Genomic DNA, 22,186 nt, shown 5'->3' on the forward strand with positions numbered 1-22,186 from the left:
AATTGACATTTGCTACTATACATTACCAGATCAGATTTTCATTCCATCCATCCAGACTGGATAGATAGCCTGACAGATAATTGTGTAGTGTACGCCCAGGATAACTGTCAGTTGTGCTTTCTTTTATGACGGCACATAAATGGGTGGGCAGATCCAGAGCAAGCACTGCCCACTCATGCATAGTTGTCAACTGATGTGAAGTTCCAGGGGGCAATCTCAGTTATAAAGAAAAGTATCTGGAAATTGTCCCAAGTTTAAAAAAAAAATTAAAAAAAATTGATCAACTCCATTTATTTAGTATGATATCCCAGCAGTCAGAACAACATACTTTATTAAATAACACATCTCAAACTACCATACCCAGGATTCAAACCTATAACCTGTTGAATTCTAATCAAACACCCTACCTATTGAGCTATTTGATCCTGCATAAAAATTGTGAACATTATATGAAGCTATTGGTACTTTGCAAAAAAAAAGTATCAGCATTACAACGCAGCAGATCCATGCAGTTTGCAGCCACACACTACATGTATCTGCTCAGCCACAATGCTGATTATTTCTTCACAAAGTACAAGGTGAGCTCCAAACAGAATTCTCTAGCTTAGAATTATACCTTTCTATGCCAAACCTAGAAGTCGGGCCCCCCACCATGGGATCCCCCAGAGGGAGGCCTGCACCGTCATGCGGCAGGCTTGTCCGTTTTGGAAGCAGGCTGATGGGCAGCCCAGGCTTGCTTCAGTCTGGGCTTGGCAGGTCTGGAAGCATGAGCTTGCTTTGGGTATGCCTGACCTTGGGTACGCTTTACCTGAGGGATGAAAGGGCCAAGGGAAAGTACTTTTAGCCTTCTGCGTGGTAGGAGTCATACGAGGTAGGCAAGCTGTTTTAGCAGTAGCCAGATCAGCTACAATCTTATTGAGGTCTTCTCCAAAGAGAGTGTCTCCCTTGAAAGGAAGCACCTCCAGGGTTTTCTTGGAATCCATATCCACCGACCAGGATCTCAACCAGCTGTATAAAGTATTACCTTGGAACTGGCTCTCCACTCCCCATTATCTGGTTATCATGGCTTCCTCCGCCAGTGTCCAGACTCGCTTGCTGAAGCTCGGCCACTTCTTCCTAGCAGCAGGCTCCTGGATCACTGGGCAGCAGAGGTGCTTGGGAGCCGGAAGGGGGCGGAGCAATCAGGCAGGCAGTTGCAGTGCTGCCCAGCTATCTGTGGTGTGAGAAGAAGCAGGGGCACCCCACCGCTGGCAGTGCTGCAGCTAGCGGTGGTGGCAGCGGCGAGGCTGCTGGGCTGGGTCTTGAAAAAGGTGGAAAGAAGGGTGTTACGGCATGGAATGTACAAACTGCGAGACCCTGCTGGTAGCGCCTTTGTCTATTTAGTAGGAAGGGCACGTAACAGCCGGGGGGCAATGGAGGAAGCCCCTTTAGGGCTGGAGCCCCTTCAGGGCTGGAGCCCGGCGGCAACTGACTCCGTTGTCTCTGGCAGTTCTGCCCCTGGACTAGAGGAATGGTCAAGAACATGGCAACATTTAATGCCAAAAAATGCAAAATCATACACGTCTCAAAAATGCAAAGGCTAACTATAATATTAAGGGCATTATAATGGCAAGAGGAAAGCTATCTAAGTATTACTATTTCAGGTGAGCAATGTAACAAAGCAATAGGAAAGGCAAGTCAGATGCTTGTTTGCATAGGTTAAAGAACCAGTAGCAGAAAAAAGTAATACAGGTTGAGTATCCCATATGCAAATATTCTGAAATACGGAATATTCCGAAATACGGACTTTTTTGAGTGAGACTGAGATAGTGAAACCTTTGTTTTTTGATGGCTCAGTGTACACAAACTTTGTTTAATACTCAAAGTTATTAAAAATATTGTATTAAATGAACTTCAGACTGTGTGTATAAGGTGTATATGACACATGAATGAATTCTGTGAATGTACACACACTTTGTTTAATGCACAAAGTTATAAAAAATATTGGCTAAAATGACCTTCAGGCTGTGTGTATAAGGTGTATATGAAACATAAATGCATTCTGTGCTTAGATTTAGGTCCCATCACCATAATATCTCGTTATGGTATGCAATTATTCCAAAATACAGAAAAATCCGATATCCAAAATTCCTCTGGTCCCAAGCATTTTGGATAAGGGATACTCAACCTGTAATGCCACTGTATAGGTCCTTGGTACAGCCACATTTAGAATCCTGTGTTCAGTTCCAGAAGCCATATCTCCAGAAGGCTGTAAATACATTAGGGCAACTAAAATTGTGCATGGCCTACATCACAAAACTTACCTGGAAATACTAAAAGATTATGTGTATAGTTTGGAGAAGGGAAGAGGGAACATACAGTAATAGAAACATTTAAATATATAGGGAGGAATGTAATAGGGTGTGAGAATCAGAAAGTGAGAGATTTTGTGTTTTTTCCTGTTGTTTTTTTTTTTTTTATTGTTTGTTTTTTAAAGTGGCAATCCTTTACATGGCAAAACCAGGTTGATATTTGCCATGTAAAGGATTGCCACCGTGGGCATGTGTAGAAGGGGCACTGCTACTGTTGGCATTATGTGTGTAAGCTGCACTGATATGGTGGTTATGTGTATAAAGGGCACTGCGACTGTGGGTATTATTATTATTATTATTATTATTACATGCGGTGTAATGACAATAAGATAGTGCTACTGTGTGGCGTATTTTGATTTGGGGTGCTATTGTGTGGCCATGCCCCTTCCTTGTGATACCACACCGTCTTTTTTTAAGGAGCGCACTGTCCCTTTATTAAGTATTGGAGAGAGGGCCCAAATTAATAGTTTGCAGGGAGGCGCCAAACACCCTAGCACTGGCCCTTTGGTAGGGGACAGGATTTGCTTCTGCTTGTGCACATATGTTATGATTGCCAGCCAACAGCACTGGTTTTGCCTATAACACTAACTATAAATATTTTGAATTGGTCCTGGACCACCAATCCAAGGCACCCCTGCAAGTGTCCTGAGGCACCCCAGGGTGCAGTTTGAGAACCACTGGTCTAGTGAGTACCCAGGATAATTATTGTAGCTGGTCTGCGGGTAACAGCTCTCAGATCCACTTCTAGAAAAAATGCAGCAATGTAATTTGAGTGACAAACTGCAGAGATGAACCCTTTCTGTGACTGCTGCACAGGGATCACACAAACTCTATTCATAGGGCTGACTTCACTTAGGGGAGATGTTCTCACCCCGCAAAGAAGTGCGAGTATATACCGCACTTACGGTACCATTGGATTTACAGATATTTTCTTGCAATACACTATGGGGTTCATTCTGAGTTGATTGCTCGCTAGCAGTTTTTAGCAGCCATGCAAACGCATTGTCGCTGCCCACTGGAGAGTGTATATTCACTTTGGAGAAGTGCGAACACTTGAGCAGCAGAGCGCCTGCAAAATCATTTCAAAATAAGACCAGCACTGTAGTTACACTTCGTGTGCGTTGATTCTAACAACCGAGGGACGGCTTTTGATGTCACACACCCATCCAGCGAATGCCCAGCCACGTCTGCATTTCTTCTGCCACGCCTGCATTTTTCCAAGCACTCCCTGAAAACGGTCAGTTGACACCCAGAAACGCCCTCTTTCTGTCAATCTCCTTGTGGCCTGTTCTGTGATTGGAATAATCGCTAGAACTAGTGCAAAACCACAATGGACTTTGTACCCGTACGATGCGCATGCACATTACGGAGCATGCGCATGCACAGATTAGCCATTTTTTTTCAACTGATTGCTACGCAGCGAACAACGGCAGCAAGCGATCAACTCGGAATGACCCCCTATATACATAGAAACATGGATTTTTACTGCAGGAATTATGGTTAGTTTAGGGGTATCGGTTAGGGTCAACAGAGGTGTAGCTAGGGGTCCAAGCGCCCCTGGCAAAGTAAGGGACTAGCGCCCCCCCTTTCGATAAAGCATTGCAGTCCATTGGCGGTTACCATGTTGGAGCCACAGCAACTGACCCCCTCCCCCACACGCTGCCCTACATCATCGGCTGGGATTCACTGTTGGTGTGAAGCCACTGGGAACATTCTGGTAGCATTAGCAGCAGTCTGTGTCATAGATAGGGAAGGCAGAAGGTTAACTAGCTAAAAGCAGTCTGTTGGCAGCAGAGGCTGGGCGGGGGGCTGAGAATGAGCCAACGCTGATCAGTGTCCAGTCTGCTCAGACAAAAATATTTTGTGATCAGGGCTGGTTCTAGACCAAAGGAGCCAATGGCAAAAATTTCCTTTGGCACCCCCCCCCCCCACACACACACACATACACACACACACACACACACACACACACACACACACCAAAAAAGAACAATTCCCAGTTTAACATAATGCTATGTGGTGCAAGGTGTGGAGCTGGTCACTTGTATCAGACCTCTGACATTTGCCTTTTCACCCATATTGCATACTTTTTCTTGCAGGTTGTGTCTTAATTCAAGAAGTGTTCTAAGTACTTCAGCTTAGTATCTTTACTGACCCCTCTTTACCCCACACTACATAACTGACCCCTCTATACCCTACACTACATCACTGACCTTTCTATAACCATCACTGCATTACTGACCCCTCTATACAGTACACTGACCTCTATATACCTGCTAGTACATCCCTGATGCCTATATTCCCTAAGCTAAATCCCTGACGCCTCTATTCCCTACGCTACATTCCTGATGCCTCTATAACCTACGCTACATCCCTGACGCCTCTATACCCTACGCTACATCCCTGACGCCTCTATACAGTACAATGCATTACTGATCCCTCTAGACCATACATCCTCATTACATCAGAGAGATAGTGAAACACTGGAAAAAATAAGGATAAAGTGGACTACAGAAACTGATGCTCTAAACAAAGGAGAGAGAGAGAAAAGCACAAGGGAAAGTGGGCAATCGGAACACCATAGAGAGAGGAGAGATAGAAATGCCTGAAAAAGTAAAGGGGGTTGGGTATGGCATCCGGCGCTCGGGATTCCAGCAGTCACATGATACCTAATCCTAATCCTAACCCTCTGGGGGGGGTGGCGGATAGGGCTAACCCTCAGGGGGTGGCAGCTAGGACTAACCCCCCCCCTCCTAGTGCCTTCCCTAACACCCCCTCCCCCGGTCCTAACCCTCCCTCTAATACTCGCCTTCGGGATGTTGGCTGTCTGTGTGCCGGCACCAGTCTCCCAAGTGGTGTCAGGATTCCAACATCGGTCAAATGACCGCCGGTATACCGTCTGCCGGGATGGTAAATGTATCCTGAGGACAGGTAGTGAGTGTGGAGGGATAGGTGGTTCAGTAAAATGTAACAGCTCAAACTGCGATCATTCACTGATAAATTGATTTATAGCTCTCCCTTTTTAACCATTGCAGTCATAAAAGCAATGTTTTTTAAACTTTTAAATAAAGCTTGTTAGCATCCCCAGCACACTGTATATGCTGGGAGATGTAGTTCTCAATATGAAAACATTTAATTACTGTATGAACTCTAATTCCCCAACTAAAACCTCTCACAAACACACACTCCTAAATCTAGTACACACACACACACATTTCCCCAGTACTGACAACTCTCATCACTTCCACACACTGACAACTCCCTCCTGCTCCTCTCCCCACTGACACTGACAGCTCCCTCACAGTCACACACATCCTCCACCCCCCCACCCCCCACACACACACACTGATAGCACACATGCACAAATCCCCCCCTCCTCGACACTAACTGTCACGGACTGCTTGGGCAGCAGGGGGCAGGCTCTGACTTGAAGTGCTGAAATTCAACAGCTCTCTCGAACTTGCAAGGCATGGCTGTGCAGCTGTCTCCAGCCATCTCCTTGCCCACTGTGTAATTTGTGGCGTTCTCTGATGTTCCCCGCTCTGCCTCTACAACTGGCACATAATGTACAGCAGTGGTGACTCCTGAGTATGGGCCTGGAGAACTCCGCCTACCGGGGGGTAGGGATTAATAATTTCAAAGGGGCAGAGCTAGGAGTGAAGCAGTGGACAGCAGTTGAGGGGCGTTTCAAACTGTAACAGGGTTGGGACAATTTCAGTATCCTTCCCTCACCGTCTAATTGGTCAGTCCCACGCTGATTGCCATAGCGCCCTTTCGAGACTGCAGAACTCTATCCCTTAGCCACGGTTGGCACAGCTGGATGGTGCCCCTGGCAAGTGCCATCCTGGCCAAGGGGTAGATACGCCCCTGAGGGTCAGGGCCAGCAACAGAAATCTCGGGGCCCAGTACACTGATATCTCTGGGGCCCCCTCAACCCCCCCTTAACTTGGCAGAGGGATCTTTAAAAAAAAATGGAGCCTTTGACTCGGACCGTCAGTGAGGCCGGCAGGTGGTTTTCATACTGGGCTATCCAGCTCTTCGGTGGCGGTGGCAGGGACATTCAGAAAAGGGCCAGCACAGCAACATGCATAATAATGGCAATACAGTATGGACCACAGGGACTGGACAAAGTGATGGGGTAAAAGGAGGGGGGAGGGCTTAGTTGGCCTGTTAATTGTTTTCCTGCTTAAATTGAGCAGTTGGTGGATACACTTTAAAAAGCAATATTGGCACTGTGGCCCCATTATTTCTGTTCTTAATACTTGGAGCCCTGAACAAGTGTCCCCTTTGTTTCCCCTGTCAGCGGGCCTGTTCAGGCGTTACCTATGGAGAAGCTGCGACATGACATCCTAGGACACGATACTGCACCATGCATCACCATTATATTTCAGTGTGCCTTGTCAATATTTAAATCTTGTTCTGTGTGACGTGAGTTGTAAATGGTTGAAAATCTCTGTGCTACAGTATCGTCACCATGTAGTTATAACAACACCGCAAAACCACCAAAAGACGTGTTTTGGTAGAGGGACTGCTGGAGGGGCCCATTGGGGCCCCCAGTTTGCTACCCCACCCCAGTATACCTGTGCTGTAGCCAGTGGAAGGGGCACTATCTTCCCGGTGATCTCTTCGGGAAGATGGTGCCGCACATAGAAAGCAAAGACTCTGGCTGCACTCTCCTGCCCTCGCTCTAAGCAAGGTGATCGGGCCACAAAAGGACCCCTGTCGGACCCCTGCCGGACCCCGGCCTGTGGGCCACAAAAGGATGCATTGGGGGCGGCATGCGGCCCATGGGTTTGACACCCCTGCCCTAGAGTATCAAAATTTGTTTCACGGCACCCCTAGGCCAAAGTTTTTTTTATTGAGAAATTCAGAAAAAAATATAAAATTAAGTAAATTGTGTTTATAGCATGTCATCCTCAGGTTCAGTTATGTTGTGAGGGAATGGTTTTGCCAATTTAATAAAGTATAAATAATTTTAATTGGTCCTGGACCACCAAACTATGCTACCAGTGCAAGAACCCCAGTTTGGAAACTACTGCCATAAAATAAACCTTTTTTGTTTTTTTTAAACTACATGTAATACACCTTAGAGCTCAGTTCCTAAAAGGTTTTAAACCCTTGCATACAGTAAACTACACATATTTAAAAATCCTACACCGGGCACAAGTGCTCACGGGCCAATTTCATGGCAGTCTCGGATAGGAGGGCATTGTGGATTCACCAAGGGAATGCTGATGCTGACTCCAAGAAGAAAGGGAGTCTCTTCCCTATGAAGGTGAAGCCTTGTTTGGCGACGGCCTAGTTAATTTGATCTCGGCAGCTCCCGCAGGTAAGTCATCCTTCTTGCCCTATGTTCCCTCTCAACGGATGAAGACGCATCATTATCTGACGCAGTCATTTCGGCCCAATAGATATGCAAGAAGTTAAGATTCCCCTTTCTTTGCAGGTAGAGGAAGGAAAAGAGGGAAGAGGTCTGTAGCCTCTTCAAGATCGCAGGAGCAGAGATCGTCCTCTGCTTCTGCCAAATCCACTGCATGACGCTGGGGCTCTCTTGCAGGAGCCCGCACCAGTGGGGGGCACGTCTAAAACTCTTCAGTCAGTTCTGGATTCATTCGGACCTGGACTCGTGGGTTTTACAAATAGTGTCCCAAGGGTACAAACTGGGGTTTCAAGACGTTCCCCCTCACCGATTGTTCAAATCAGCCTTAGTCAGCAGGGAGAAGGTTTTTATTCAAGCCTCTTCGTGGTCCCGAAGCCGGACGGCTCAGTCAGACCAATCTTAAATCTGAAATCCCTTAATTTCTACCTAAAGAAATTCAATTTCAAGATGGAATCTCTCAGGGTAGTGATCTCCAGTCCGGGGGATAAAGGAGATTTCATGGTTTTGGTAGACATAAAGGATGCCTACTTATATGTTCCCATTTAGCCACTGCATCAAGCTACCTGAGGTTTGCAATTCAGGATTGTCATTACCAATTTCAGACGTTGCCGTTTGGTCTGTCCACGGCTCCGAGGATTTTCACCAGGGTGATGGCGGAAATGATGGTTCTCCTTCGCAAGCAAGGAGTCACAATTATCCCGTACTTGGATGATCTCCTGATAAAGGCGAGATCCAGGGACCAGTTGGTGCAAAACATCTACTCTCCCTGACAGTTCTTCAACAACATGGTTGGCTCCTAAACTTGCCAAAATCGCAGTTGGTCCCAATGACGCGGTTGTTGTTTTTGGGAGTGATACTGGACACAGAAGAGGTTTTCTTCTAGTGGAAAGGCTCTGGAGATCCAGAGTCTGGTCAAACAAATTCTGAAACCAGCAAGAGTGTTAATCCATCAATGCATTCAGTTGCTGGGGAAGATGGTTGCGGCCTACGAGGCCATTCAGTTTGGCAGGTTCCATGCCAGAGTGTTCCAGTGGGACCTGTTGGACAAGTGGTCCGGATCCCACCTACACATGCACCGGAGGATAATCCTGTCTTCCAAGACCAGAATCTCACTCCATTGGTGGCTGCACAGTTCTCACCACCTAGAGGGGCGATGGTTCGGGATCCAGGACGGGATCCTAGGGACCACGGATGCAACCCTCCGAGTCTGGAGAGCAGTCACACAGGGGGAAAACATCCAAGGAAGATGGTCAAGTCTTCCTTGGATGTTTTCATCTCCACATAAATGTTCTGGAGTTAAGGGCCATTTAATAACTGCAGACACAGTACGCACTGGGACGGGTGCCCAGCATCCTCTACGGACTAAGAGAAAAGGATTTACCGGTAGGTATTAAAATCCTATTTTCTCTAACGTCCTAGAGGATGCTGTGGACTCCGTAAGGACCATGGGGATAGACGGGCTCCGCAGGAGACATGGGCACTTTCAGAAAGACTTTAGTTCTGGGTGTGCACTGGCTCCTCCCTCTATGCCCCTCCTCCAGAACTCAGTTTGATACTGTACCCAGTGGAGACTGGGTGCTTTTCAGGAGCTCTCCTGAGCTTTCTGACAGAAAGTATTTTGTTAGGTTTTTAATTTTCAGGGAGCACTGCTGGCAACAGACTCCCTCATCGAGGGACTGAGGGGAGAGAAGCAGCCCTGCTCTCTGAGTTGCAAGGTCCTGCTTCTTAGGCTACTGGACACCATTAGCTCCAGTGGGATTGGTACGCAGGATCTCACCCTCGCCGTCCGTCCCAGAGCCGCGCCGCCGTCCCCCTCGCAGAGCCGGAAGATAGAAGCCGGGTGAGTATGAGAAGAAAAGAAGACTTCAGAGGCGGCAGAAGACTTCATGATCTTCACTAAGGTAACGCATAGCACTGCAGCTGTGCGCCTTTGCTCCCATACACCTCACATACTCCGGTCACTGTAAGGGTGCAGGGCGCAGGGGGGGCGCCCTGGGCAGCAATATAAACCTCTTTCGCAAAAATATAACATATATACAGCTGGGCACTTTATATATGTATAAGCCCCCACCAATTTTACAGTTTAAGCGGGACAGAAGCCCGCCTCCGAGGGGGCGGGGCTTCTCCCTCAGCACTCACCAGCGCCATTTTTTCTCCACAGCACCGCTGAGAGGAAGCTCCCCGGACTCTACCCTGCTTATACCACGTTAGACAAGAGGGTTGAAAAGAGGGGTGGGGGGGGCACATAATTCGCAAATTACATACAGCAGCACTACTGGGCAAACATTAAGTTACTGTTTTATTCCTGGGTTATATAGCGCTGGGGGGTGTGCTGGCATACTCTCTCTCTGTCTCTCCAAAGGGCCTTGTGGGGAAACTGTCTTCAGAAAAAGCATTCCCTGTGTGTGTAGTGTGTCGGTACACGTGTGTCGACATGTCTGAGGAAGAAGGCTATATTAGAGAGGAGCGGGAGCAAATGAATGTGGTGTCTCCGCCGACAGCTGATTGGATGGATATGTGGAATGTTTTAAATGCTAGTGTAAACTCATTGCACAAAAGATTAGACAAGGCAGAAGCTTTGGGACAGTCAGGGTTTCAACCCATGCCTGATCCTATGTTGCAGGGACTGTCAGGGTCTCATAAGCGCCCACTATCCCAGATTGTTGACACAGATACCGACACGGATTCTGACTCCAGTGTCGATTACGATGATGCAAAGTTACAGCCAAAATTGGCAAAATCCATTCGATTCATGATTATGGCAATAAAAGATGTTTTGCACATCACAGAGGAACCCCCTGTCGCTGACAAGAGGGTACATATGTACAAGGGAAAGAAGCCTGAGGTAACCTTTCCCCCCTCACACGAGCTGAACGAGTTATGTGAAAAAGCTTGGGAATCTCCAGATAAAAGACTGCAGATTTCCAAAAGGATTCTTATGGCGTATCCTTTCCCATCAACGGATAGGTTACGATGGGAATGCTCCCCTAGGGTGGACAAAGCATTAACACGCTTATCCAAGAAGGTAGCCCTCCCGTCCCAGGATACGGCTACCCTCAAAGAGTGTGCTGACCGCAAACAGGAGATTACCCTGAAGTCCATTTATACACATTCAGAGGCAGAGGTGACAGGGATAGTGGGTGACTGAGGTAGGGGTGATATGGAGATAGTGGTTGACTGAGGCAGGGGTGACAGAGATAGTGGGTGACTAAAGCAGGGGTGACTGGTATAGTGGGTGACTGAGGCAGGGGTCGCAGGTATGGTGGTTAACTGAGGCAGCGGTGACTGGGAGATAGTGGGTAACTGGGGCAGGGGTGACAGGGAAAGTGTGTGACTCAGGCAGGGGTGATAGGGAGATAGTGGGCAGCAGATCACTGCCTCGCTGACAGCAGCACATCCCTGCTTCACTGACAGCAGCACATCCCTGCCTCATTGACAGCAGCACATACCTGCCTCACTTATAGCAGCACATCCCTGCCTCACTGGCAGCAGCAGATCCCTGCCTCACTGGCAGCAGCAGATCACTGCTTCACTGACAGCAGCACATCCCTGCCTCACTGGCAGCAGCAGATCCCTGCCTTACTGACAGCTGTATATAGGGCCTAATTCAGACCTGATCTCTGCTGTGCATATTCACACAACAGGAGATCAGGTCTGAAGTGTGTGTGTGTGTGCTGGTGCCGCAGTGCACCGGCACATGCCAGAGATGCGATCAGCATCTCTGCCCAGTGAGCGCCTCTGCCAACACATACTTATCTTGCATATGAGATCTCTTGTTCATGAAGATAGTTCTCACAGGGTGAGGTTCATCCATTACATTTTAAAGTAGGAAGGTACAAATTACATATTCAAATTACATATATGTGCTGGATTCAAATGTTTTCCCCCCTTCCTTTCTCAATTGTGCCCATCAGCAGCTATTCTAATGTTGCTGCCAATGGGTGTGACACATTCATTTCTTCTGTGGGGTACACTGGACTCCACAAGGATTCACATTGGGGTGTAGAGTAGGATCTTGATCTGAGGCACCAACAGGCTCAAAGCTTTTGACTGTTCCCAAGATGCTCAGCGCCCCCTGCTCTATAACCTCGCTTCCATGAACAGGGAGCTCAGTTTGTAGTTGGTGCCTTCAGTAGCAGGACACTTAACAGGGGGCTGCCTCAGGCAGCCTATACTTAGCTATTAATTTTGACAAGAAAAGAAGAACTTTTTTTATAAGAATGTACAAGGGCTGCAGCAGGCTAGGTCTAATAGACATCTTTACTGCAGCTCCATCACTCCCAGCGGCGCAGTATACTCCCGTGCCCTGGTTGCTGGGTCACTGCAGCGGAGGCTCCGGTTTCTTCCTAAGGTCAGTCACACACACACCGCCCTCCGGGATCACGAGGCCGCTGATGAAAGGGAGGTAAGGGGCTTCTGTGCCCACACTATACCGTGATCCAGCGTGGCAGTAGGGGGCGGGCCGTGTGCGCACTGGCGTGGACACTGATTACTGGGCAGCCGCACCACTAGCCACCAGGGACAGTTAAGGAGCACAGCTCTGGGGGTTTTTCTCCTATATTAACCCCATTTTGTACTACCTGCAGTGCATTGTGATAGGTAATAGAGCCTGATTCAGGTTGGATTGCAATCACAATAAGCAATCCAACTGCAAAAATTGCTAAGAGCATACGCAAGCGCCTGCATTTTCTGTGACTGTCAATCGGTGTGGGGGGGGGGGGGGGGGTCAGCAACACTCCATTTCAAAGTCGGAGATGGAGCGGTGCGGGGGCAGGGCTTCAACGGAGAAACAGGAGGCGTGGTCAGAGCGGCTGCATGACATCACATGCAGCCGTTGCGATCACAAAAATGGTGGCGGCTTCCTGCGCACACGTACAGTCTGCACCAACAGGAGGCTAACCCATTTTTTATGATCACGCTGAACTGCACTGAGACTGCAATTTCAGCGTGGTCAAGAAGGGAGGCGGCATGCTGGGTGGCCATGCCCTGTGATGGGTGGCCCCAGCATGCGAACCAAAGGATTGCAAATTCTGTTACTTAGCAGAATTTGCAATCCTTACTGAATTAGGCCATTGATTACAAAATTGTAAACAATATTTGAAGTTTTTCTTCAGGGACTAACACAAAAGATGCTTGGGGCTACTAACACATGGGTAAGCCACGTAAAGCTTCCCATGGGTCAGTGGCATCACAACGGGGTTGCGGCACACACCCGAGTGTCACCCGCCAAGTGGGGTGACACCAAAGTGCCGGCTCTTCTTCAGTGACAGAATATGGGTGTTTCACTGTGACATTACGTGCAACACCCAGTTTCTGTCACTGTGCAGGAGCCAGCACCACTCACACACTAGTCCCCGGGTACAGCCCCCAACCCCCGGGATACCCGCAGCAACAAAATGGTGATTCAGGCCACGCCCCTACCTATGAGACCATGCCTCCTTTTTACCATTGCGCTGCTTATCTGCGCGCACTGCATTACAATCTCCCTTGCCGCCTCTCTGGGTGTCACCAGTGATAGTGACACCTCTGCCATGCTTGTAGCAGCTGGTCCTAAGATCTACGCCTCCAGCCCTGAGTGTTTTCCCTTGTGACTTGTTGATCATCATAGCGAAGCAGATGCTTACAGAAAACTGCAGGGGCTTAGATTGAAAAGAAAAACATTGACGAACCCATCATTTCAGCGACAGGGTCTGCCACACGACTGACTGAAATGACTGGTTGGTTTGGGCCCCCACCAAAAAAGAATCAATCAATCTCTCCTTGCACAAACTGGCTCTACAGAGGCAAGATGTCCACCTCATCATCCTCCGATTCCTCACCCCTTTCACTGTGTACATCCCCCTCCTCACAGATTATTAATTCGTCCCCACTGGAATCCACCATCTCAGATCCCTGTGTACTTTCTGGAGGCAATTGCTGGTGAATGTCTCCACGGAGGAATTGATTATAATTAATTTTGATGATCATCATCTTCTCCACATTTTCTGGAAGTAACCTTGTACGCCGATTGCTGACAAGGTGAGCGGCCGCACTAAACACTCTTTCGGAGTCCACACTGGAGGGAGGGCAACTTAAGTAGAATAAAGCCAGTTTGTGCAAGGGCCTCCAAATTGCCTCTTTTTCTCCACCATTCTTTCAAAGGTGACAGAATCATATGCAGTGACAGTAGACGACATGTCAGTAATCGTTGCCAGGTCCTTCAGTCTGGACCAGATGTCAGCACTCACTCCAGACTGCCCTGCATCACCGCCAGCGGGTGGGCTCGGAATTCTTAGCCTTTTCCTCGCACCCCCAGTTGCGGGAGAATGTGAAGGAGGAGCTGTTGACGGGTCACGTTCCGCTTGACTTGACAATTTTCTCACCAGCAGGTCTTTGAACCACTGCAGACTTGTGTCTGCCGGAAAGAGAGATACAATGTAGGTTTTAAATCTAGGATCGAGCACGGCGGCCAAAATGTAGTGCTCTGATTTCAACAGATTGAATCCTGGTTAAGCAAATTAAGGGCTCCATCCACAAGTCCCACATGCCTAGTTGAATCGCTCTGTTTTAGCTCCTCCTTCAATGTCTCCAGCTTCTTCTGCAAAAGCCTGATGAGGGGAATAACCTGACTCAGGCTGGCAGTGTCTGAACTGACTTCACGTGTGGAAAGTTCAAAGGGTTGCAGAACCTTGCACAACGTTGAAATCATTCTCCACTGCGCTTGAGTCAGGTGCATTCCCCCTCCTTTGCCTATATCGTGGGCAGATGTATAGGCTTGAATGGCCTTTTGCTGCTCCTCCATCCTCTGAAGCATATAGAGGGTTGAATTCCACCTCGTTACCACCTCTTGCTTCAGATGATGGCAGGGCAGGTTCAGGAATGTTTGGTGGTGCTCCAGTCTTCGGCATGCGGTGGCTGAAGGCAGAAAGTGGCCCGCAATTCTTCGGGCCACCGACAGCATCTCTTGCACGCCCCTGTCGTTTTTTAAATAATTCTGCACCACCAAGTTCAATGTATGTGCAAAACATGGGACGTGCTGGAATTTGCCCAGATGTAATGCACGCACAATATTGGTGGCGTTGTCCGATGTCACAAATCCCCAGGAGAGTTCAATTGGGGTAAGCCATTCTGCGATGATGTTCCTCAGTTTCCGTAAGAGGTTGTCAGCTGTGTGCCTCTTATGGAAAGCGGTGATACAAAGCGTAGCCTGCCTAGGAACGAGTTGGCAATTGCGAGATGCTGCTACTGGTGCCGCCGCTGCTGTTCTTGCTGCGGGAGGCAATACATCTACCCAGTGGGCTGTCACAGTCATATAGTCCTGAGTCTGCCCTGCTCCACTTAACCACAGACAAGTGGACATTGGGTACAACTGCATTTTTTAGGACACTGGTGACTCTTTTTCTGAGGTCTGTGTACATTTTCGGTATCGCCTGCCTAGAGAAATGGAACCTAGAGGGTATTTGGTACCGGGGACACAGTACCTCAATCAAGTCTCTAGTTGCCTCTAAATTAACGATGGATACCGGAACCACGTTTCTCACCACCCAGACCTGAGTTATCCGCTTTGCAGCAGGATGACTGCTGTGATATTTCATCTTCCTCGCAAAGGACTGTTGGACAGTCAATTGCTTACTGGAAGAAGTACAAGTGGTCTTCCGACTTCCCCTCTGGGATGACGATCGACTCCCAACAGCAACAACAGCAGCGCCAGCAGCAGTAGGCGTTACACTCAAGGATGCATCGGAGGAATCCCAGGCAGGAGAGGACTCGTCAGAGTTGCCAGTGACATGGCCTGCAGGACTATTGGCTCTCCTGTCTAAGGAGGAAATTGACACTGAGGGAGTTGGTGGTGTGGTTTGCAGGAGCTTGGTTACAAGAGGAAGGGATTTAGTGGTTAGTGGACTGCTTCCGCTGTCATCCAAAGTTTTTGAACTTGTCACTGACTTATGATGAATGCGCTGCAGGTGACATATAAGGGAGGATGTTCCGAGGTGGTTAACGTCCTTATCCCTACTTATTACAGCTTGACAAAGGCAACACACGGCTTGACACCTGTTGTCCGCATTTGTGTACAGGATGCATACCTTCATGTCCCCATTTATCCACCTCATCAGGCGTAACTCAGATTTGCGGTACAGGACTGTCATTGCCAATTTCAGACGTTGCTGTTTGGTCTCTCCATGGCCCTGAGAATTTTCACCAAGGTAATGGCGGAAATGATGGTGCTCCTGTGCAAGCAAGGTGTCACAATTATCCCGTACTTGGGCGATCTCATAAAAGCGAGATCAAGAGAGCAGTTGCTGAACAGCGTATCACTTTCACTGAAAGTGTTACAGCAACACGGCTGGATTCTCAATATCCCGAAGTCGCAGTTGATTCCTACTACTCGTCTGTCTTTCTTGGGCATGATTCTGGACACAGACCAGAAGAGGGTTTATCTCCTGATAGAAAAGGCCCAGGAACTCATGACTCTTGTCAGGAACCTATTGAAACCAAAACAGGTGTCAGTGCATCACTGCACTCGAGTCCTGGGAAAGATGGTGGCATCATACGAGGCCATTCCAATCGGCAGGTTCCATGCGAGGACTTTCCAATGGGACCTACTGGACAAGTGGTCCGGGTCACATTTACAGATGCACTGGTTGATCACCCTGTCCCCCAGGGTCAGGGTATCACTCTTGTGGTGGCTGCAGAGTGCTCACCTTCTCGAGGGACGCAGATTCAGCATTCAGGGCTGGATCCTGGTGACCACAGACGCAAGCCTCCAAGGTTGGGGAGCAGTCACACAGGGAAGAAATTTCCAAGGTCTTTGGTCAAGTCAAGAGACTTGTCTTCACATCAACATCCTGGAACTAAGGGCCATATACAATGCCCTACGTCAAGCGGAGACCTTACTTTGCGACCAACCGGTTCTGATCCAGTCAGACAACGTCACCGCAGTGGCTCATGTAAACCGCCAAGGCGGCACAAGAAGCAGAGTGGCGATGGCACAAGCCACCAGAATTCTTCGCTGGGTGGAGAATCACGCAAGCGCACTGTCAGCAGTGTTCATTCCGGGAGTGGACAACTGGGAAGCAGACATCCTCAGCAGACACGACCTACATCCGGGAGAGTGGGGACTTCATCAGGAAGTCTTTGCACAGATTACAAGTCGGTGGGAACTGCCACAGATAGACATGATGCCGTCCCGGCTCAACAAAAAGCTACAGAGGTATTGCGCAAGGTCAAGAGACCCTCAGGCAGTAGCTGTAGACGCCCTAGTGACACCGTGGGTGTTCCGGTCGGTCTATGTATTTCCTCCTCTTCCTCTCATACCCAAGGTGTTGAGGATAATAAGACAAAGAGGAGTGAGAACAATCCTCATTGTTCCAGATTGGCCACGGAGGACCTGGTATCCGGATCTGCAGGAAATGCTCACAGAAGATCTGTGGCCTCTCCCTCTAAGACAGGACCTGTTGCATCAGGGGCCCTGTCTGTTCCAAGACTTACCGCGGCTGCGTTTGACGGCATGGCGGTTGAATGCCGGATCCTAGCATTCCGGTTGAGGTCATCCCTACGCTGATAAAGGCTAGGAAGGATGTAACGTTAAAACATTACACCGTATATGGCGAAATTATGTTTCTTGGTGTGAGGCCAGGAATGCTCCTACGGAAGAATTCCATCTGGGCCGTTTCCTTCACTTCCTACAAACTGGAGTGAATTTGGGCCTAAAATTAGGCTCTATTAAGGTCCAGATTTCGGCCTTATCCATTTTCTTTCAAAAAGAATTGGCTTCTCTTCCAGAAGTTCAGACTTTTGTAAAAGGAGTGCTGCATATTCAGCCTCCTTTTGTGCCTCCGGTGGCACCTTAGGACCTTAACGTGGTGTTAAGTTTTCTAAAATTACACTGGTTTGAACCACTTAAAACAGTGGAGTTAAAATATCTCACATGGAAGGTGGTCATGTTATTAGCCTTGGCTTCGGCTAGGCGAGTGTCAGAATTAGCGGCTTTGTCACATAAAAGCCCATATTTGGTATTCCATGTGGATAGAGCGGAATTGCAGACCCGTCCTCAATTCCTACCAAAAGTGGTCTCATCTTTTCATAGGTTGGTTCATGCTTGTGGCTACGCGTGACTTGGAGGATTCCGAGTTACTTGATGTGGTTAGGGCTTTGAAAATTTACGTGGCCAGGACGGCTAGAGTCAGGAAAACTGAAGCGCTGTTTGTCCTGTATGCAACCAACAAGATTGGTGCCCCTGCTTCAAAGCAGGCTATTGCTCGCCGGATATGTAACACGATTCAGCAAGCGCATTCTATGGCTGGATTGCAGTTACTGAAATCGGTCAAGGCCCATTCCACGAGGAAAGTGGGCTCTTCTTGGGCGGCTGCCCGAGGGGTCTCGGCACTACAGCTGTGTCAAGCTGCTACTTGGTCGGGTTCACACACCTTTGCAAAATACTATAAGTTTGATACCCTGGCTGAGGAGGAACTCATGTTTGCTCAATCGGTGCTGCAGAGTCATCCGCACTCTCCCGCCCGTTTTGGAGCATTGGTATAATCCCCATGGTCCTTACGGAGTCCCCAGCATCCTCTAGGACGTTAGAGAAAATAAGATTTTAAACCTACTGGTAAATCTTTTTCTCGTAGTCCGTAGAGGATGCTGGGCGCCCGTCCCAAGTGCGGACTACTTCTGCAATACTTGTATATAGTTATTGCTTCAATAAGGGTTATGTTATAGTTGCATCGGTCCTGCACTGATGCTATGTTGTTTTTTCATACTGATAACTGGGTAGTTTATCACAAGTTATACGGTGTGATTGGTGTGGCTGGTATGAATCTTGCCCTGGATTAACAAAATCCTTTCCTCATACTGTCCGTCTCCTCTGGGCACAGTTTCTCTAACTGTGGCATAGAGGGAGGAGCCAGTGCACACCCAGAACTAAAGTCTTTCTTAAAGTGCCCATGTCTCCTGTGGAGCCCGTCTATCCCCATGGTCCTTACGGAGTCCCCAGCATCCTCTACGGACTACGAGAAAAAGATTTACCGGTAGGTTTAAAATCTTATTTTCTACTTTATTCTTTTCTATCCTAGTTTATTACGACCAACTCTCATCCAAGGAGTTTGATATTCTACTACCTGCATGCAATTTAAATTGCTTAAATTGTTTATATGGTTGATTTGTCCTTCACAATCCATAATCTGCAACTTGGATGTACTTGTGTCATTGAAAATCTTATAATAAAAATGTATATACAGATACTCAACCTGTATATTGAAAAAAAAAAAAAAGTTATAAGACATATGCATTCAATATTTGAAGAAACAAAATAAAATAAAGCTATCTATTGGGTTTCACTAACAAGCACATTGGAAGACTTGACTACTGTTAAAAGACATGCATTACATGGTATAGAGCCACAAACCACAATGTAGTAAAATAAAAACAAACTTACATGTGTATCAAACCTATGTGAGGCTTACATTGATAGTGCAAGATCAACACTCTATCAACTGTGCAAACTAGACTGCACATAAATGCCATAAAATTTATCTGAGATCTTAGTAAATAAGGCCCGTTGCTGTCCGGGTCACGCAGCCGTCACGGCCCGCCCCCATACGGTCCGGTCATGTCTGCGTTGTCCTGACTGTGCCCCCAAAATGGCGGCACAACGCCGCTGGCCCGACTCCTCCTGCCCAGTGACCGCCTCTGCCTGTCAATCAGGCAGAGGCGCTCACTGGGCAGAGATGCTGATCGCATCTCTGGCATGTGCCGGTGCACTGCGGCACCAGCACACACGCACTTCAGACCTGATCTCCTGTTGTGTGAATATGCACAGCAGGGATCAGGTCTGAATTAGGCCCTATATACAGCTGTCAGTAAGGCAGGGATGTGCTGCTGCCAGTGAGGCAGGGATGTGCTGCTGGTAGTGAAGCAGTGATGTGCTGCTGTCAGCGAAGCAGTGCTGTGCTGCTGTCAGCGAGACAGGGATGTGCTGCTGTCAGCGAAGCAGGGATGTGCTGCTGTCAGCGAAGCAGGGATGTGCTGCTGTCAGCGAAGCAGGGATGTGCTGCTGTCAGCGAGGCAGGGATGTGCTGCTGTCAGCGAGGCAGGGATGTGCTGCTGTCAGCGAGGCAGGGATGTGCTGCTATAAGTGAGGTAGGGATGTGCTGCTGTCATTGAAGCAGGAATGCACTTGGCTTTGTGGACACTTTTCAGAGAACAAATTTGTTAGCATAAAAATAAAGCCAGAAAATGAAGAGCTGTTTAATCACTCAATTGGATTTTTCTGCCAGCATATTTTTTTTCTCTGCAACCCACTGCTAAATTGTGCTTCCTAGCTGTTTTTTATAAAATCACTGAATCAAATCTAACTCTGATTACATCAGAGAAGGCCAGGTACCCTACACAATAAGAGTGGGTTTGAAATTTTGACTTGTCTACTTAAATATCACCAAAATCTGATCACAAGGTCAATTACGTCGCTGGGTGGGATTGAACCACCAACCTTTTGGTTAATAGCCGAACACACTAACCGATTGCGCCACAGAGACACTTTGCAAACAGTACATACTGACAAAGGCTAATAAGCATACATCTAGAACGTTTCCTAGAAAAACATTAAAAAATCAATAATCTGGAGAGTTTTTGTAAGATGTTTCTTCCATCAACCAATGAATAAACACATTGGTACTTTCCCATGATGAGTGAGTGCTTCAGGATCTCTTGCACTTACATGTGCAGCAGAGTACTGCAATGGAAGCATGCTGGACCCATAACCCAGAGGTAGGCAGATTGAAACTATCCTTTGCTATATGCATTTTTTTTTTGTTAATTTAAGTAATCAAAACTGGGATTGATATTTTTGCTCTTTTATTTTTACTTAAAGTACAATAACTTTTACCATTTTAATTTGTTTTAATAGTATATTGACAGTATAGTTTTCTTTCAAAAATCCACTTAATTTTCTTTACCCTATTATTAAAATGGTAATTGACAAAAAAAACGACATTGTCACCAGAAGAGCAATACAAAATGTACAAGTGATATATTAAAATCATCTTTCCAGCTTGAATTTCAATGATGCATTGGGGCAACAATTTTGTGAGAAACATCTTCACCCTTAAATAAAGATTTTTGTAATTTCTTACCTGTGTGCTAATTAGATATCACCTTGTTTTCACATTAAACAGACTTCCACATGAGAAAGCAGCAAGGATGCAGTGGCGTTAATGTTTCCTGGTGTCAACCTGTATTATTTCAGTAGACATTGAAATGAGGATGCATCTTGCTGCCTTTCCAATGAAGCAAGTTTAATTTAGTAATAGGTGAAAAACCATCCCTACAAAGGTGTTAATCAGAGACTTGGCTTTGTGGACACTTTTCAGAGAACAAATTTGTTAGCATAAAAATAAAGCCAGAAAATGAAGAGCTGTTTAATCACGCAATTTGATTTTTTTGCCAGCATATTTCTTTTTCTCTGCAACCCACTGCTAAATTGTGCTTCCTAGATGTTTTTATAAAATCACTGAATCAAATCTAACTCTGATTACATCAGAGAAGGCCAGGTACCCTACACCATAACAGGGGGTATGAAATTTGACTTGTCTACTTAAAGATCACCAAAATCTGATAACAAGGTCAATTAGGTCCCTGGGTGGGATTGAACCACCAACCTTTTGGTTAATAGCCGTACATACTAACTGATTGCGCCACAGAGACCCTTTTACTTGCCTTACAGAGCAGCTCTGGAGCTGTTACAGTGCCCAGCTGCTGCAAGAAATCAGCTTGAATGCTTAAGCGGCTGGGGCATAGCCAACATGAGCCCCACACCGAAGGAGGGTGGAGGTGTTTAATGCGAACTAGGGGTCATCCAAGCGCCGCAAAAGGCCGCCATGCCCTGCACACCCCTTTTCTCTTTTCATATGCAGACGAGGGTTGAAGCCAACTTTGACCCACTGCTTGGATGACATCACCATATGCAAATCCATCTGCTGCAGGCCTTCCCCCAGGAATGCTTGCACTAGTTGTTGCATTTGGTTTGTTGTTTGGGGGTGCTTCAGTATTAGGCAGCCTTCTGCCCTCCCATGTTCATCTGAAAATATGTGTTCTCCCTGCAGTTGTTGTCCCCAGATGAGAGTTCCCTTGTGCTGCCTCAGTTGAATCTCCTTTACTTGACAGAGATGTGCCTGAGCAGCGGCCCTCCCCAGCTCTATCCCAAATCATACTTATTTTGCATAGGAGATACCATGGTCATGAAGATTGTTCTCCCAGGGTGAGGTTCATTCATTGCATTCTGGGTATGCTGACCCCTATGATTTCCCCAAATGTGGGAAACTCGACTGCATTATTTGTGGTAGTGGGGGACTGTGTTTGTGCTTTCCTCTGGTCAGCTCTGGTAAAAGTCAGATTTCTTTGTCTCAGATCTTCCTCTAGCCTTGTTCTTTTTTCTAGAGTTCCCTTGCGCTGCCTCAGTTGGATCTCCTTCACTTGACAG

The 22,186-nt window shown here is 47.4% G+C and overlaps 1 non-coding gene across 1 annotated transcript; it reads left to right on the top strand.

The window, feature by feature from the left end:
* Positions 1 to 21,913: 21,913 nt before the first annotated feature.
* LOC134991134 (U1 spliceosomal RNA) lies at positions 21,914 to 22,077 on the top strand. Its single transcript, XR_010195564.1, has one exon. It is a non-coding gene; the product is annotated as a U1 spliceosomal RNA (small nuclear RNA).
* Positions 22,078 to 22,186: the final 109 nt, after the last annotated feature.

This window comes from Pseudophryne corroboree, unplaced genomic scaffold, assembly GCF_028390025.1.
Source record: "Pseudophryne corroboree isolate aPseCor3 unplaced genomic scaffold, aPseCor3.hap2 scaffold_1201, whole genome shotgun sequence".
NCBI classification, from domain to species: domain Eukaryota; kingdom Metazoa; phylum Chordata; class Amphibia; order Anura; family Myobatrachidae; genus Pseudophryne; species Pseudophryne corroboree.